At 38.9% G+C, this 19915-nt stretch overlaps 1 long non-coding RNA gene across 1 annotated transcript in view; it reads right to left on the reverse strand.

The window, feature by feature from the left end:
- Window positions 1-19915, reverse strand: part of LOC131503770 (uncharacterized) — a 259902-nt gene that overhangs the window by 238748 nt on the left and 1239 nt on the right. Inside the window, exon 2 of the long non-coding RNA XR_009257590.1 lies at window positions 6554-6733. This is a non-coding gene — a long non-coding RNA (uncharacterized LOC131503770). The remainder of the gene's footprint in view (window positions 1-6553; window positions 6734-19915) is intronic.

Consider the following 19915-nt stretch of genomic DNA (forward strand, 5'->3'; position numbering starts at 1 on the left):
TTGGCTATGCAGAGTGAGGAAGGAAGGAATCCAGAGACAATGCCTAGATTTCTAACCAGTATGATGCAGTGAATGGTATAATTATTAGCTTATAGAGTGTATCCAGGAGGAAGAATGGGTGGCTTAGTAATGAATTTGGTTTTGGATATACTTAAGATATCTGCAGGACATCAGAAGAGAACTGTTCCACATACAGTTGAATTTATGAGTCTCGAGTTTGTGGGAGTTGGTTGAGCAGGAGAGACTTGGGAGTTATCTGACAGTTTAGAGAAGTCCTTTTAAAAGTTAATCTTTTCCAGGCTAGCCAGGTAAATAAATAATGTCTGATGTTGTAATGATTGCTTTAACAACTGTAGCTTTTAGCTTTAAAGACTTTATTTTTCTAAAATTTGCTTCTTAACTAGAAGATGTAAGCAAACGAAATTAAGTACAACAGTTGGTAAAGGACTACAGGAGTACACCAAACAGGTAAAGTATCTTTTTTAAAAAAGGCTTGTTTATTTATTTCATGGGGGGGGGGAGGTGGCAGAGGGGAGAGAGAGAGAGAGAGAGAGAGAGAGGGAGGGAGAGAGAGATAGCAGTGGAAGAGCAGAGAGAGAGAGGGAGAGAATCCCAAGCAAGCTCTGAGCTGACAGCATGGGCTTTATCTCATAATCCATAAGAGTAATAAATAGAGTCAGAGTCTAATAAAAGTTGTGGAATTATTGGGACTTTGGTTTAACTCTTTTCAGTAAAGTTCGGTATCATTTGTGCTTATTCTTCTCAAGACCCTGTAAGAGAAGTATATCAGCAACAAGGGGCTATGAGTTCTAATTCTCATTTGTCTATTCTCTAGCATAATTAGTTCTCAAACTTTTAGGAGTTTCATAATCTCCTAGAAAGCTTATTTCTTTTTTAAATCCGTATTTCAGAGCCCTACCTTCACTGATTCTCATTCCCGTAGGTCTGAAATAGGCCTAGGTATCCCAGGTGACTCTGATAAAACTATATGACCATAAGCAAATGGAATCATTTCTTAGGGCTCAGTTTCCTCATCTGTGAAATGGGAATGACACCTGCCTTGCCTACTTCCCAGGGCTTTTTTTTAAAGTCCAGAAGCATAGTGATGTATGTGAAAGGGCTCTGAACACTATGGGTTCTCCACACAGGTAAGATGTTGATATTGTCTAGGGCAATGCATCAGAAACATCTAAAGGCCTTGTTAAGACACAGGTTGCTGGACTTAACAATTTAAGGTAATCTTTAAGTTTCTGAATCAGTTTGTGAGTATGTCTGGGGTGGGGCCCAAGAATTTGCCTTTCTACCAAGTTCCCTGTAGGAATTTCCCTGTGGGAATGCTACTGGTGTGAAGACTAGGCTTTGTGAACTTTCTTTCTGGGACTCAAAAGTATTGATCTTAGGCCAATTGACTGATAGCTGTTGAGTTGGTTCAGAGGATTCCTGATCTTACCATATAATTCTCTGGGCACAGCTCTTCACTGTTCATGATCCCCAAAATCTCATTCCTGATCTAATAAATATTTTCTAAGCACCTCAATGTGCTTTGGGCACTGAAAATAAAACTCTCCACAAAACATACCCAAAAAGGAATTAATAAAATGATTCCAGATAACAAGTGCCATTAAAAAGTATGAAACAGAGCAATGGGATAGACAGTGGCTGGGTTGTGGGTGGTTCTTCATACAGAGTGGTCTCTATATGAAGTAATGAAATAAAGGAGTTAGCTGTACTCAGGGGATAAGAGCACTCCAGGCAGAGGGAACAGGGAATGAAAAAGCTTGGAGTCTGGGATTAGCAAATGAGCATAGAGTGGTGTGAGATCAGACTGGACTAGTGGTCAGGGTCAGTGAATATAGGATCCTGTAGGCGTTGGTGGTTGTAAATTATGAGTCAGGTCTGTAGTAGGGTATAGACCAGCCCTTCCCTAATTTTAATGTGTATGCAAATCACCAGGAATCCCCTTAAATGCAGACTCTGACTCAGTGGTCATAGGGCAGGGACAGGCAGTCTGAATTTCTACTAAGCTAGATGCTGCTGGGAACCAGAGCACACCTTGAGTAGCAAAAGCATAGAAGAAAATAGGTTCTGTCATCCCTCAATCAGGGAAAAGTGCCATCTTCCCTGAAGGGTGGATAAAAGTTAAAGAGAATGGTGGAAGATGGGGAACTAGGGAAAAATCATGATGTTGGGGAATTCCAGACACTAAAAATTATTATTCAGGAGGAGCTATGGTCCTCCTTCTAGGATACAGATACAGAGACTAAAACATTGTCACCAAAATAAAGAATCTGAATTAAAAAAAAGAATTCTCTTGGTAGTTTATTTAGAAGCAGCTGGAATAGATTTCCAGAGTGAGCCTGTCTGCTCACGGTTTAGTGCTGCTGCTTCCTCCTGGTCCCACCAGCTCTGCTTTCCCTCTGCTTGCAAAAGTAGTGACTGTTGGAGCGCCTGGATGGCTCAGTCGGTTAAGCAGCCTATCTCAAAGTTCATGGGTTCCAGCCCCGCATTGGGCTCTGCACTGAGAGATTGAGATTTAAGATTCTCTCTCTCCTTCTGCCCCTGTCCCGCTCTCTCTCTTTCACTCTCAAAATAAATAAACTTAAAAAAAAAAAAAAAAAGTAGTGACTGTTTCCACAACCTCTTTAACCTCCTGTGGCTCCCTGTGGCTAGTGCCCACAGCCAGAGCTCAAAGCTGCCTGCCCCTCCCTCTCTTACATATTCACTCCAGCCCCACTAACAAAAGTTGTTGGCCCTTCTTCCTCCATTCCCCAGGTAAAGGCCTGGGGCTTGGCTGGAAAAAGAAGAGAAAAGGAGGACTAACAACGGGCAGGCAGACCAGGGAGAAGTCTTTGGCTCTGCAGCACTGCCTGGAGCACAAACTTGAAAATACAGCCAGGGCACCTGGGTGGTTCAGTCAGTTAAGTGTCTGACTCTTGACTTCGGCTCAGGTCATGATCTCGCGGTTAGTAAGTTGGAATCCCCCCAACCCTCGCTGACAGTGTGGAGCCTGCTTGGGATTCTTTCCCTCTCTGTCTCTCTCTCTCTCTCCCTCTCTCTTTCTCTCTCTCTCTGAATTCCTCTCTCTGGCCCTCCCCCTCTCTCTGCCCCTCCCCCTCAAGCACTCTTTCTCTCTCAAAATAAATAAACTTTAAGAAAGAAAGAAAGAAAGAAAGAAAGAAAGAAAGAAAGAAAGAAAGAAAGAAAGAAGAAAGGAAGAAAGAGAAAGAAAGAAAGGAAATACAGCCAGAATCTGCCTCCCCTCTTCCCTGCCCCTCCTCTCTCTGGGGGTGGAAGCGGGAATGGAGTAGTTTTATGTTATAGACCATATGGCTTTCTCCTTTAAGGAAAAATCTTCCTAGAATGCATCCAGAAACACTGTAGTAAAAAAAAAACAAAAAACAAAAAACAAAAAACCTGAAAACCTTAAAAAACCTTGCATAAACTTCTATACCTCATGCTAGATCCCTTGTTTGTTATCATAAGCACGTGTTTCCCCCAAATTTCCTGTTTTTTAGATGATCTGTGAATTGGAAATTTTGTCTGTGGAAGGAAAGCCACATTATTGAAGCTGTAAACAATAGAATGACTATGGCTTTAATCCTTTGAATAAGACTTTGTTTCCCATTGACCGAAAACTTCCTAAAGGAAGGAAAGCTAGGAACATTCAGGAAGGATTTGTATTTTATTTTACAGCAGCTTTGTGAAGGGGTAAAATCATTTGGAAACCTTAGATTCCCTTTCCTGGTTGATGGACATCAGAACACACAGCCGGCTGGGCTCTGGCTGCAGACGGTGGCTCCCCGCCCACCAAAGACTTCCTGACCCCAGTGCCAGCTTTGTTTTCTTATTGTCACAATGACACCAACAGACGTTCATCCTGTGCCAGAGTTTCGTATATTCCTGAGACAGGCTAGGAACAGGTGCACCCACCATTTATCTCAATGTATTTATATGGGTCAAAAATATTTCCCTAATATAGTCCATACACCTTATATTGTATACTCCATAATTCACAGATTATCTGTCCATTAAAGAGATATAAGAATAACAACTGCAAAATTAGTCATCATCCATTGAACTTTTAAATTATTTTAAAACCCCTCCCCCAAAACTGTATTTTCATTTATTTGGTATACCAACAATCATTTTCTTTAGTAATAAAGTAGAATTAATTAGCTGAATCATCCTTACAATTTGGGAGAAAGGATCTGTGGAAGAGAGAAGCTGGCCTTAAATCCCAAAATGCTGATGTGGCTATTCCTGCTTTGTGCAAATTCTGTGCCAGAGGCATAAATTATGGAGCCCAGTGCACAGGCTGTTAGGCCCCACTGCAGAAGCCAAAAGGGCCTCTTGGACACCTGCCCCTTCAGAGATTCTGAGTGATATCATCCTCATTTATTAATCTCCACTGAATGAATACCACATGCACCCCTTATGGCCATCAGCCCTTAGGGCTCTGCCTCAGGTATGTGTCTGGGGACAAAATTTAGATATTCATCATCCTGAGAATTATATTTCAAGCAGCAAATCCTAATTATAGGTTTGCTCCATAAATGACTTCCCAGAGACAGAAGGTACAGCTGAAGTTAGGCTCTGGTCTTTGTGAGGTGTAATTAGAGAAGGCAACACCTCTTCATCCACAGAGTCCTGTCTTTATGGCATTACCTGTGCCAGTGGGAACAGCCAGCCTCCTACTCTGTTAAAGACACACTGGGGAAAAGAGACTGGGCCTTGGCTGAAAGACAGGATCCATTTCCAGTGTTTTCCAAAGTTATGCCTGCTTTGTCTTAAGTCAGGGAAGGCCTCCAAGTTACTTTCAGTAGAAGATTTAAAAGGCTCTTTCTATATTAGAGTTTTCAGTCTTTTGTCCAAACATGGACCATTTTGAGAGCCTGTTGGTAATTATAAATCATCTCTTCCTGCCCCCCCCAAAATGCACATACATGTAGACACACAAAATATTGCATACCATTTCAAGGAGGTCATGGACTCCTGGAGACCAGTAAACCTCAGATTAAGAACATGCAATCAAGGGGCACCTGGGGGGGCTCAGTCGGTTAAGCATGCAACTTCTGCTCAGATCACGATCTCGTGGTTTGTGGTTTGAGCCCCACGTCAGGCTCTATGCTGACAGCTCACAGCCTGGAACCTGCTTCGGATTCTGTATCTCCCTCTCTCTACCCCTCCCGTACACGTGCTCTGCCTCTTTCAAAAATAAATAAATGTTAAAAAAATTTGTTTTAACATGGGATCAAGACTTAGATACCTTTTAAAATTAGAGAAGTCAGTTTTATATTACACATTTCCAAAGCATCTAGGGGATGAAAGTAAAAGGGAAGGGCCTAAAAGATAGTACTTTTCTAAAATAGATTGTGGCAGTTGCCTTTTTCCTGAGCAACCATTAGATAGTAGAGTCTGAAACACCAGCTTACACTCTAAGGCTAAATGGTATCCCGTGGTTATACACATGTACAATATATACTGTATATGTACTCATAGGTACCCTGATGGTTGCTTGGTTTGTATGGGGCCAAGAGCTCTGCCCATAGGACTTATTCCTCACAACAGCCACACAAGGTAAATATCACTAACCTGTTCTACAGCTAAGGTCATTGAGGCTGAAAGAAGAAAGCAATTTTCCCAAAATCACATAGTGATTCAGCAGCAAAGATGGGGCTCTGACCCCAAAACTGTCTCCAAAGCCCCTGCTCTGAATACAGCATGACAATGCAGACCTATTGAATACTGGAATTAGCTTTTTTTACTTCCCTCAGAGTTCCTGAGGCAGTTACCAGGAAGAATAGGAGGCAAAAGGGCTTCAAGACTACTTGAAGCAAAATCACACACCTTTGCATTGAAACGGCTGCCTAGGAGAGACTGGAAGGCAGCAGTCCAGTTGGAAAGTGGCCCTGGGAGCCTGTCTTAGGGCTGCAACTGCCTAACAAGCACAGAGGCCTCCCTCCACTGTTAAGTCTAACTAGCATGGCTTTGGCTGTCTCTGGCCCCTGTTATTAGAAGCGGCGGTCATTCCTTCCTTCAGTCTGACAGGTGCCGAGAGGCTCTGTGCAGCGCTCCAGCCTGGCTCTTGTGGTCTGGAGAATGAGTAAAGAGCTCTGGCCCAGAGCAGCACTGCTTCTCTGCTCTCTCCTCCAAGATGCTGCCTGCTTGTCACTCTGCTGCCCTCTGTGAAGGAGGCCCAGTGGGGATGAGGAACTTGGGGAAACCATGCAGGCACTCTATCCTGCCCTTAACTGTGAACATAAAAACAGTCAAGGGTTCACACTTTTCTAACGTTAAGCTTTTCTAAATATAAGTGGCAGCACAGGACACAGCCTAGAATCTAGTATACATGAATGAAGCAATCAAAACCTTAAAGGACTTTTTTTTTTAATGTTTGTTTATTTTTATTTTATTTTTTATTTATTTATTTTTTTTTTTGAGACAGAGAGAGAGAGAGCATGAGTGGGGGAGAGCAGAGAGAAAGGGAGAGTAAAGGACTTTCTTAACCAACGTAAGAGGATCAGGTAACATAAGTCAAAGAAACTCCACTTACTTCAGGCACTTTAGGATTAACCTGATGAACATGAGACATTTTTTTATGGGAGGCAGTACATCACAGTGGCTAAGCATATGGCTCTGGAACCTGATACTTGAGTTCTGATGGTGACTCCACTTGCTGTTAGACTTTGTACAGGATAAGTTACTTCACGTCTCTGTGCCTTGGTTTTCTTATCTGTAAAATGGAGATAAGAGCTCAAAAAATTGTTCCAAAGATTAGATATATTAATAAAGATATTATAGCTAAAACAGTGCCTGGCACATCATAAGCATTCAAAAAGTGTTCATTAGTATTATCATTTGGCCATTTCACTGAAGCATGGGCTATTTTGTCCACAAAGCTAAAAGGAGATGGTGAAGACCCAGAAAATAAGTTATATTTCCTTGCAGAAGTCTGAGGGTTGTGACGTAAGCTGGTAAACTTGGCACAAGGCCTCAAAAACAAGATCAGTGGAGTCCCAGTGGTCCAGTAAGGTACTGTTGCATTACAAACCACCTCAAAATGTTGTGGCTTAAAAAAGAAGCAATTTATTATATTCCGTGTTTCTATGGGTTGATCAGGCAGTTCTAGTTTATAGAGTGTTGGCTAGGGTCCTGAGTTGGCTGGAACAACCAAAATGGCCTGATTCACATCCCAGCTGGAAGTTCAGCTGGAGTTGTTAGCCAAGGTCTTTGATTTTCCTTGATGAGATCTGTTCACATGGCTTCTAGGACTCCCTCCCACTATGGCAGCTGGTTCTAAGAAAGAACATTCCAAGACATTAAGGCAGAAGGTACAGATTTCTTAAGGCCCAGCCTTGGATTTTAGACAGCATCATTTCTGATCCATCCTATTGATCAAAATAGGTCATTGACCAGTCTAGATTCAAAGGGAATGACAATAAACTCTATTCTTGATGAGGGAGCACATTGCAAAAGAACATATGGGATGGGAGATATTGTTGTAGCCATCTTTAGAAACATGATCTACCACAGCTCAGAGAATGGTAAGAAATTAGATTTTCTTATCAGTGTTTGTATTGAGTGACTCAATGAGGAAGACCAATCTGAGTTTGGATCACTAAAGTTACTAAAATGAAGAAATAAATGGAATTAAATGTTTTGATTCAGCATAACTTGTTTATATATGATTTATATAGGGTTATTCTTCACAATACAGAAAACAGTTCCTTTGGCTCAAAGTCATATTCAGAAGCATAAATGAGAATAGATAAAGGACATGTTGGAGAAAATAATTTTCAGTAAAGAGCATTTCTAAAAGTAAAAGCTTTTTCTTAAAGAAATGGTAGACGGTAAAACCACATACTTCCCAAATAGTGACAATGGTGAACTTATCATGAAAAACTGAAAGGTACTATGTGAAAGTGAGCAAAGCAGAAGATAATGAAGATCATCTGAACAATAAATAGGAAAAGTCAAAGAAGAGGCCCACAGAGTCTTGTGGCTCATATACATCTCCTGGCTCATATACAGTTCTTTTAAAAGTGTGATATACTTTACACTTTGTGTTTTCCATTTCAATTTATTGGGGGATGTAGATCTACAAGTCTTCATAGAATTTCTGGATATGGCTATAGTCATGTATGGAATTACAAAGTAAGACTAGAGATAATCTAACTAAATGAATTATTATTTACCCTGACTCTCCAGTTCCCCACAATTGTATAAAGTCTGGTCTTTGAGATAAGTTAGAGATGGATAATGTTAAAAAGGCAATAGCAGAAAAACTTTGGTAGATTTTTCAATGTTGGAGAGAAGAGAAATAAGTAATAAGAAATGACACCAAGATTTGGGATGTGGATGATAAACAAATGGCTGTGTTTCCTGGAGTGATTAAGAAGCTAAGCAGGAGGGGAAATTAACTGTGCACTGCAGGGGAAAACAAGTTTGTGACTAAAAGAATATTTTTAAAGCAAAGTAGCAACTAGCCGGTAGTTTTCTGAACATACTGATATCCCTGGCTTACTTCTATTTGGGAGAGGGGCCCCACTCATTCTCCTTTTATGAGACTATAACTTTTTATTATTCATTTTACTGTTTGTCATTTATTGAGTTGTTTCTACCCAGTGTGTTTACAACTCACATAAAATACTGAAGACAATCAAATATACAGAAACAAGGCTGGGAAATGCAACTCACCCAGTGAAAATGTCGTTAGTATCTAGTAGCAGCTGTACACTGTAAAACAATTGGAATCGCCTCAGATAGAAGGCACGTGAAAAACAAGGGAAATGAGTATACAGATGCCTCAATAGAAAACTTTCTTTTTTTTTTTTTTTAATAGAAGGTGGTTCTGAATGGGCCAGTGGAGAAAGAGGGTAAGTTGTCTAAATGAGAAACTAGACAATCAATCAAGAAAGGGATGCAGGGAAGAAAAAGGTGAAGTTCTCATGGGAACAGGATATAAAATTGATGACAGTGGAGCCTTCATAGAAAATGAAGAGCCACATAACAATGTACACTACGTATTATTTGCATAAACTCCAAAGAACTTGGCACCTTCTACATTTTCCACATCACAATCATAAACCAGGAAGCAAGGGGGGAAAAGGGTTTTAAGCAGCCAAAATAGGGACTGGAGTATTCAACCTTATTCAAGAGAGTCCCCAGGTCTTCACTCTACAAATAATTCTAATATACTTGGCTACTATCTCTTTTTCTAAACCCAATCATTTAAAATGAGATTCAGATTCAACATTTACATGTTATCTATAACAGTCATAGTTCACTTTTGTTGAGTGTTAACTATGCACCAAGCACTGTTCTAAATTCCATACGGATGGACTCATTTATCACCAGAGAAAACTACAGATAAGGACTAGGATTATCCTCATTTTACAGAAGAGGAGATTGGAACACAAAGAGGCTTTTAAAAGAACCCCAAATCACACAGCTGGTAAGTGGTACAGTTAGGATATGAACCCAAGCTAGTCAAGTTCCTACATCCCTAATAACCACACCAGCTTTTCTTAAACTTGAGTGTGCATCAAAGTAATCTAAAGGGTCTTTTTTTTTTTTTTTGAGAGAGAGAGAGAAAGAGAGCAAGAGTGCATGGGCAGTGGAGATGCACAGAGGGAGAGAGAGAGAATCCCAAGCAGTCTCCGTGCTCAGCACAGGGAGGACCCTGCTTTGAATTCTCTCTCTCTCTCTCTCTCTCACTCTCTGCCCCTCCTCTGTGCACTCTGTCTCTCTCTCTCTCTCTGAAAATAAATAAATAAAAACTTAAAAATTAAAAAAAAAAAAAAAAAAGAACATGGAGTCTGGCACCACACTACCTGAATTGAAATACATCATTTAACTAATGGCTCTACAATCATGGTCAAGTCACTTCACATCTCTTTGCCTCAATATCCCCATATGTAAAAAGGTTGTAATACTGTCTCTCTGAAAATATTGGTGTAACAATTTAGTGGGTTACAGAGGCAAGGGGAAAATGGCAGAGTAGGAAATACTGAGCTTACCACCTTCCATGGACACACTAAGGATGCAACTAAATATACAGCAACTTTCTGAAAATGACCTGAAGACTAGAATAACAGCTCTTCCACATCTAAAAATATAAAGAGTAAGCCACATCCAGAAGGTCAGGAGAGAGAGAGAGAGATGCAGTCTTGTCAGGCACCAAACCCTGGTGTGACCCACAGCAAAAGCAGTATCACAGGCACAGAGGTCCTCTCTGAGGAGCAAGGGGTTCAAGCCCCACACTGGGCAACCCCTGCCACAGGGATCTGGACTAGGAAGATGAGCCTCCACAACATCTGGCTTTGAAAATCAGTGGGGCTTAACTTTGGAAAAACTGGAGGGCAAGAAAAAACCAAGACATGAAGGTCCCACACACAGTCTCATTTGCTCTGAGATCCAGAACAGATGCAGCAGTTTGTAAAGCACCTGGGCTATGTGTGATTTATTGATTACTTTTCTGGCATGTATAGAGAGGCAGGGATCTGTAAGAACTTTGTCCAGGAAGAGAAGTGCTGGTGGGCACCATTTCTCTTCCCCTCCTTTACCTTAGCTGGCCCAACAGTGGCAGGTGCCAGTCAATTCTGACACTCTCCATCTACTTTGCAGCACCACTCAACTTACCAATGTTGCCCTGCAGACCTGCCCCACCCAACCCACATGCTCCAGCAGGCACCACCTCCCTAAAGTGGCTACCACCCTGCCACACCCAACAGGCAGCCTTGGCCAGGACCAGTGCTCCTCCAAAATGACTTCCGCCCAGGGGAAAGGAGGAAGGCCACCCCCACCCACCAGCACATCTACAACAGTCATAGCCCAGTCACAGTACACACAGCCCACACAGGGAACACCTGTGGAGTGCAAGGTTCTGGTGACCAGGGAAAATTGTGCTTCTGAGCCCTGTAAGACACCATCTATATAAGGCTACTACCTACAAGACAAGGACATAACTGACCATCCTATCACATAGAAACAAACAGAGTCAGACAAAATGAGGAGACAGTGCTAAATGAAAGAACAAGACAAAACCTCAGAAAAAGAACTAAATGAGGGGTACCTGGCTGGCTTAGTCAGAAGAGCACATAACTCTTGATCCTGAGGTTATGAATTTGGGCCCCACATGGGATATAGAAATTATTCAGAATAAAAATTACTCAGAAAAAAAAACACTTCAAAAAAAAAGAACTAAATGAAACAGAAATAAGCAATCTACCTGATATAAAGGTCAAAGTAATGATCATAAGGATGCTCAACAAAGTTGGGAGAAGAGTAGATGAATTCAACAAGAACTTCAACAAAGATATACAAAATATAAAAAAGAACCAATCAGATCTAAAAACTACAACAACTGAAATGAAAAATACATTAGAGGGAATCAACAGCAGATGAGAAGATGGAGAAGAACTGATCAGCAATCTAGAAGATGAGGTAGTGAAAATCACTCATGCTGAACAGAAAAAAAGAATTTTAAAAATGAGGGTCAGTTAAGGGAACTCTGGGGAAAATATCAAGCATACTAACATTCATATTATAGGGGTCCCATAAAGAGAAGAGAGAGAAAGAGAAAGAAAACTTACTTGAAGAAATAAAAGCTGAAAACTTGCTTAAACTGAGGAAGAAAACAACAAGATCCAGGAAGCACGCAAATTCCCAGACAAGATGAACTCAAAGAGGCCACATCAAGGCACATAATAACTAAAATGTTAAAAATTAGAGGGGTACCTGGGTGGCTCAGTTGGTTAAGTATCCAACTCTTGATTTAGGCTCAGATCATCCCATGGTTCATGAGCTCGAGCCCCAGGGGAGGCTCCCCCTGACAGTGCAGAGACTTCTCTGCCCCATGTGTGCTCTCTCTCCCAAAATAAATAAATTGTTTTAAATTAAAGATAAAGATAGAATTTTAAAAGCAGCAAGAGAGAAGCAACTAGTTACATATAGGAAAAAATCCATAAAGCTATCAGCTAATTTTTCAGCAGAAACTTTGCAGGCCAGAAGGCAGTGGCATGATATATTCTAAATGCTGAAAGGAAAAAAACCAACAACCAAGAATACTCTACCTGACAAAGTTATTATTCAGAATTGAAGGAGAGACAAAGAATTTCCAAAAGAGTTCATCACCACTAGACTGGCCTTATAAGAAATGTTAAAGGGACTTATTTAAGTGGAAAAGAAAAAAATCATAAACTAGAAGTAAAAAAATTATGAAAGAAAAATTTCATTGGTAAATTTACAAACATATAGTAAAGATAATAGAGCAATCATTCATACAGCTATTATGAAGTTTAAAAGACAAAAGTAGTAAAAATCAACTACATCTAAAATCATTAGCTAAAGGATACACAAAATGAAACGATGTAAAATATGACATCAAAAACATAAACATGGAAGGAGGAGTAAAATTGTAGTGCTTTTAGAATGTGTTTGAACTTGGGGCACCCGGGTGGCTCAGTCAGTTAAGTGTCTGACTTCAGCTCAGGTCACGATCTCGCGGTCCGTGAGTTCGAGCCCCACGTCGGGCTCTGGGCTGATGGCTCAGAGCCTGGAGCCTGCTTCCGATTCTGTGTGTCCCTCTCTCTCTGCCCCTGCCCCGTTCATGCTCTGTCTCTGTCTCAAAAATAAATAAACGTTAAAAAAAAAATTAAAAAAAGAACGTGTTTGAACTTAAGCAACAATCAACTTAAAATAGACTCCAATATATGTAGGGTGATATATGTGAACCACATGGTAACCACAAATCAAAAATCTATAACAGATACACAAAAAATAAAGAAAAAGTACTCCAAGCACAACACTAAAGAAATTCATTAAATGACCAGGGAAGAGAGCAAGAGAAGAAGAAAGGAACAGAGAAGAACTACAAAAACAACTAGACATTTGACAAAATGGCTTTAAGTATACACCTAACAATAACTTTAATTGGACTAAAAGGGACTAAATAGTCCAATCAAAAGACAAGGGTGACTAAATAAAGAACAAGACCCATCTATATGCTGCCTATAAGAGATCTACTTTAGACCTCAAGTCACAGACCAAAAGTGAAGAAATGGAAATAGATATTCCATATAAACATTAGTGAAGAAAAAACTGGGATAGCAATACTTAAATCACATAAAATATACCTTAAACTTTTTTTCTTTTAAGAGAGAGAGAGCACACATGTGAGTGAGAGAGAAGAGCAGAGGGAGGGAGAGAAAGAAAGAAAGAATCTTAAGCAGGCTCTATGCATAGTATGGAGCCTGATGCTGGGCTCGATCCCATGACCCTGGGATCATGACCTGAGCCAAAATCAATAGTCAGGCAGTCAACCAACTGAGCCACCCAGGCATCCCCAGACAAAATAGACTTTAAAACAAGACTATAACAAGAAACAAGTGTATCACATAATAAAGGGATCAATCCAACATTTGTGAATATTTATGCACCCAACAAAAGGCATCTAAATATAAAGTAATATTGACAGACTTAAAGGAAGAAATTGACAGCAATACAGTAATAGTAGACTTTTGTTTTTCTTTTCTATTCTAATGTATTTTTTATTCAAATTTTTATTTAAATTCTAGTTAGTTAACATATGGTGTTATTTTCAGGATTAAGAGATTAATCACTTACATATAACACCCAGTGCTCATCACATGTGCCCTCCTTAATACCCAACACCCTTTTAGCCCATTCCCCACCCACTTCCCTCCATCAATCCTCCGTTTGTTCTCTATTGTAAAGAGTCTCTTATGTCTTGTTTCCCTATGTCTTTTTCCCTGTTCCCATATGTTCATCTGTTTTCTTAAATTCCACATATAAGTGAAACCACATGGCACCTGTCTTTCTCTGACTTTTTTCACTTAGCATAATGTATTACATTAAAATGTACATAAAATATATGTACATATATGTATATAAAATGTATATTGGGGGGCACTTGTGTGGCTCAGTCAGTTAAGCATCCAACTTTGGCTCAGGTCATGATCTCAAGGTTCATGGGTTCAAGCCCCACAGCTCAGAGCCTGGAGCCTGCTTGGGATTCTGTGTCTCCTCTCTGTCCCTCCCCCACTCATGCTCTCTCAAAAATAAATGCTAAAAAAATAATAAAATAAAATAAAATGCATATTGGAATATACAATAGAATATTATATGTATATGTGTATATATATGCATGCCACATCTGCCTTATCCATTCATCAGTCAATGGACATTTGGGCTCTTTCCATAGTTCCATAGTTTGGCTATTGTTGATAATTCTGCTATAAACATCAGCGTGCACATACCCCTTTGATTCTGTATTTTTTTATCCTTTGGGTAAATACCTCGTAATGTGATGCTGAATTGTAGGGTAGTTTGATTTTTAACTTTTTGAGGAACCTCCATACTATTTTCCAGAGTAGCTGCACCAGTTTGCATTCCCACCAACAGTACCAAAGGGCTCCCCTTTCTCCGCATCCTTGCCAACAGCTGTTGTTTCCTGTGTTAATTTTAGCCATTCTGACAGGTGTGAGGTGGTATCTCATCGTGGTTTTGATTTGTATTTCCTTGATGATGAGTGATGTTGAGCATCTTTTCATGTGTCTGTTAGCTATCTGATGTTTTCTTTGGAAAAATGTCTATTCATGTCTTCTGCCCATTTCTTAAATGCATTATTTGCTTTTGGGTGTTGAGTTTGATAAGTTCTTCATTAATTTTGGATACTATCCCTTTATCGGATATGGCATTTGCAAATATCTTCTCTGATTCCATTGGTTGCCTTTTAGTTTTGTTGATTGTTTCCTTCCCTATGCAGGAGCTTTTTACCTTGATGAAGTCCCAATAGTTCATTTTTGCTTTTGTTTCCCTTGCGCCAAGACATGTCTAGTAAGAAGTTGCTATGGCCAAGGTCAAAGAGGTTGCTGTTCTCCTCTATGATTCTGATGGTTTTCTGTCTCACACTGAGGTCTTTCATACATTTTGAATTTATTTTTGTGTATAATAGTAGGAAGTTTTAATACCCCACTTATATTAATGGATACATCGTCCAAACAGAAAATCCAGATGGATTTAACAGATATATATGGAACATTTCATCCCAAAGCAGCAAAAGACACATTCTTTTCTTTAAAAAAAAAAATTTTTTTTTTTAGTGTTTATTCATTATTTGAGACAGAGAAAGAGCACGAGGAGGGTAGCGGCAGAAAGAGTGAGACACAGAATCCAAAGCAGCCTCCAGGCTCTGAGCTGTCAGCACAGAGTCTGACATGGGGCTTGAACCCACGGACCATAAGATCATGACCTGACCCAAAGTCAGACACATAACTGACTGAGCCACCCAGGTGCCCCAAGACACATTCTTTTCTTGAACATTTTTTTTAATGTTTATTTATATTTAAGAGGGAGAGAGATGCAGAGAGAGAGGGAGACACAGAATCTGAAGCAGGCTCCAGGCTCTGAGCTGTCAGCACAGAGCCCCACGCGGGGCTCAAAGTTATGGACTGCAAGATCATGACCTGAACTAAAGTCAGACACTTAACTGACTGAGCCACGCAGGTGCCCCCACATTCTTTTCAAATGCACATGTAACAATCTCCAGGATAGGTCACATGTTAGGCCACTAAATAAGTCTCAGTCAATTTAAGAAGACTGAAATCATATCAAACATCCTTTCCAACCATGGAAAGGTATGAAAGGTATGAAATTAGATAGAAATAAGTTACAAGAAAAAAGCTAGAAAAAAAAACCCCACAAACATGGAGAATACACAAACATGGAGAATAAACATCATACTACTAAACCACCATGGGTTGATAAAGAAATTAAAGAGAAAATTAAAAAATACTTTGAGACAAATGAAATAGAAACAACACAGTCCAAAATCTCTGGGATACAGCAAAAGCAATTCGAAGAAGGAAGTTTATATCAATTCAGGCCCACCTCAAGAACCAAGAAAAATCTCAAATAAACAATCTAACCTTACAACTAAAGGAACTAGAAAGGTAAGAATAAGCCAAGCCCAAAGTTAGTAAAAGAAAGGAAATAATAAAGATGAGAGTGCAAACAAATAAAACAAACAAAACAATAGAAAAGATGAATGAAACAAAGAGCTGTTCTTTGAAAAGATAAACAAAATTGATAAACCTTTAGCCAGACTCTCAAGAAATAAAAGGGAGAATTCAAAGAAATCAAAGAAATCAGATGAAAAATAAGTTACAACACCACAGAAATACAATTGTAAGAGACTACTAGAAAATTATGCCAACAAATTGGACAACTGAAAAGAAATAAATTCCTAGGAACACACAATCTTCCAAGACTGAATTATAAAGAAATAAATCTGAACAGACTGATTACTAGTAATGAAATTGAATCAATACAAAAACTCCCAACAAAGAGAAGTCCGGAACTAGATGGCTTAACAAGTGAATTCTACCAAATATTTTAAAAGTTAATACCTATTCTCAAACTATTCCAAAAAACAGAAGAGGAAAGAATACTTCCAAATTCATTCTATGAGGTCAGCATTACTTGACACCAAAACCAAACATAGATACCACAAAACAAGAAAATTTACAGGCCAAATCCCTGATGAACATAGATGCAAAAATCTTCAACAAATATTGGCAAACCTAATTCAGTAATACAATATAGTCTTTAATTAAAAGACTATATACTATAATAGAGTAGGATTTTCTCTAAGGACACAAGGATGGTTCAATATCCACCAATCAATGTGATACACCACATCAAAAAAAATTAAGGATAAAAATCATATGATCATCTCAGTAGTTACAGAAAAAGCATTTGACAAAAATTGAACATCTATTCGTGATAAAACTTTTAACAAATTGAGCATAGAGGGAATATACCTCAACATAATAAAGGTCGTTCATGACAAACTCACAGCTAACATCATACTCAATGGTGAAAAACTAAACACTTTCTTCCAAGATCGGAAACAAGATTGGGCACCTGAGTGGCTCAGTCAGTTAAGTGTCCGATTCTTGATTTCGACTCAGGTCATGATCTCATGGTTTGTGAGATCGAGCCCTGTGGCGGGCTCTGTGCTGACAGTGTGGATCCTGCTTGGGATTCTCTCACTCCCTCTCTCTCTCTCTCTCTGCCCCTCTCCCACTCACACACACACTCTCGCTCTCTCTCAAAATAAACATTAAAAAAAAAAAAAAGACACAAGAAAAGGATGCCCACGGTCACCACTTTTATTCAATCACACAACAAAAAGCAATCAGCCACAGCAATCCCACAACAAAAAGAAATAGAAGGCATCCAATTTGGTAAGAAAGAAGTAAAACTTTCATTCTGAAGATGCCATACTATATATAGAAAACCCTAAAGATTCCACCAAAGAACTATTAGAACTGATAAATGGACTCAGTAAAGTTGCAGGATACAAAATTAACATATAGAAACATATTGTGCTTCTATACAGCAATAACAAACTAGCAGAAAGAGAAATTAAGAAAAAATCCCATTTATAATTATATCCAAAAAATAAAATACCTAGGAGTAAATTTAACCAAGTAGGTGAAAGACCTTTACTTTGAAAACTATAAGATAAAACAAATTGGAGATAACACAAATAAATGGAAAGCTGCTCACAGACTGGAATAAGTGATACTGTTAAAATATCCATACTATCCAAAGCAACCTACAGATTCAGTGCAATCCCTACCAATATACCAATAGCACTTTTCACAGAACTAGAATGAATAATCCTGAAATTTGTATAGTACCACAAAAGATGCCAAATAGCTGAAGCAATCTTAGAAAAACAAAGCTGGAGGTTTCACATTCCTAGATTTCAAACTATAATACAAAGCTATAGTAATCAAAGAGTATGGCACTGACACAAAACCAGACACATATATCAATGGAACAGAACAGAGATCCCAGAAATAAACCCACACTGATATGGTCAATTAATCTACAACAAAGGAGGCAACAATATTTAATGGGGGAAAAGACAATCTCTTTAATAAATGGTGCTGGGAAAACTGGAAAGCTACAGGAAAAAGAATGGAACTAGACTGCTGTCTTATACCATAGGCAAAAATAAACTCAAAATGGATCAAAGACCTATATGTGGGACCTGAAACCACAGAAATCCTAAAAAAAAAAACCATAGGCGGGGTGCCTGGGTGGCTCAATTGGTTAAGTGTCCAACTCTTGATTTCAGTTCAGGTCATGATCTCACAGTTCATGAGTTTGAGCCCCACATCAGGATCTGCACTGACAGCATAGAGCCTGCCTGGGATTCTGTCTCCCTTTATCTCTGTCCCTCCCCCACCTCAAAAATAAACATTTTTTTAAAAAGAAAGAAAACATAGGCAGTAATCTCTTTAACATCAGCCTTAACATTTTCTAGATATTTCTCCTCAGACAAGGGAAACAAAAGCAAAAATAAACTATTGGGACTACACCAAAATAAAAAGCTTTAAAACAGCAAAGGAAAGCATCAACAAAATAAAAAGGCAGCCTACTGAATAGGAGAAAATATTTGCAAATGACATATTTGATAATGGGTTAATGTCCAAAATAAAAAATTTATATAACCCAACACCCCCCAAAAATCTGATTAAAACGGCAGAGGACCTGAACAGACATTTTCCCAAAGACATACAAGTGACCAAGAGACATACGAAAAGATGTTCAACATCACTAATCATCAGGGAAATGCAAATCAAAACTACAGAGAGGCATCATCTTAACACCTGTCATAATGGCTAGTACTGAAAAGACAAGAAATAACAAGTGTTATCAAGGATGTAGAAAAAAGGGAACCCCCATGCACTGGAAAAAAGGGAATGTAAGTTGGTGCAAGCACTATGGAAGACAGTATGGAGGTTCCTCAAAAAATAAAACTACTCTATGATCCAATAAATCCACTTTTAGATATTGACACAAAGAAAATGAAAACCCTAATCTAAAAATATATATGTACCTCTATGTTCATTGCAGCATTATTTACCACAGCCAAGACATGGAAGCAACCTAAGTATCCATTGATAGATGAGTGGATAAAGATGTGGTATACATGCGATAGAATATTACTCAGCCATAAAAAAGAATAAAATTTTGCCATCTAGGACATACATGGACCTAGAAGGCATTATACTAAGTGGAATAAGTAAAGATAGAGGAAGACAAATACAAAATATGATTTTACTTACATATAAAATCTAAAAAAAGAAAGCAACAAAACAACAGAGTCATAAATACAGAAAACAAAGTAGTGGTTGCCAGAGGGAAGGGGATGAGGGAATGAGTGAAATAGGTAAAGAGGATTAAAAGATACAAATTTCAGTTATAAACTAAGTCATGGGGATATAAAGTACAGCATAACGAATATAATCAATAATATTGTGGGGCACCTGGGAGGCTCAGTTGGTTGAGCGTGGGACTCTTGATTTCCCTTCAGGTAATGATCTCACAGTTCATGGGAAAGAGCTCTGCATCAGGCTCTACGCTGCAGAGCCTGCTTAGAATTCTCTCTCTCCCTCTGCCTCTCTGCCCGCACTCTTGTGGTCTCTCTCTCTAAATAAATAAATAAACGTAAATATCTATATCTATATATATATATAGAGAGAGAGAGAGAGTAATAAAATTATATGGTAAGTACAGTTAATGTGGTGAGCATTTCAAAATATATATAGATTGAATCACTATATTGTACACTTCAAATTAATATAATATTGTTTCATCTATACCTCAAATTTAAAAAAATTAAGAATTAAGTAAGTATATGTAAAACACTGACAACAGTGCTTGGCACACAGTAAGCACCGTATAAAGATTTGTTATAATCACTTTTACAGTACTTTCATTTCTTCACTGTCACTCACTCATTCTGATTCCATCACTTTACCATAAACAATGTTTACTAAGAATACCAATGGCCTCTGTTTTGCTAAATCCAACA

Source organism: Neofelis nebulosa, chromosome 2 (genome assembly GCF_028018385.1).
Source record: "Neofelis nebulosa isolate mNeoNeb1 chromosome 2, mNeoNeb1.pri, whole genome shotgun sequence".
In the NCBI taxonomy this organism is placed as follows: domain Eukaryota; kingdom Metazoa; phylum Chordata; class Mammalia; order Carnivora; family Felidae; genus Neofelis; species Neofelis nebulosa.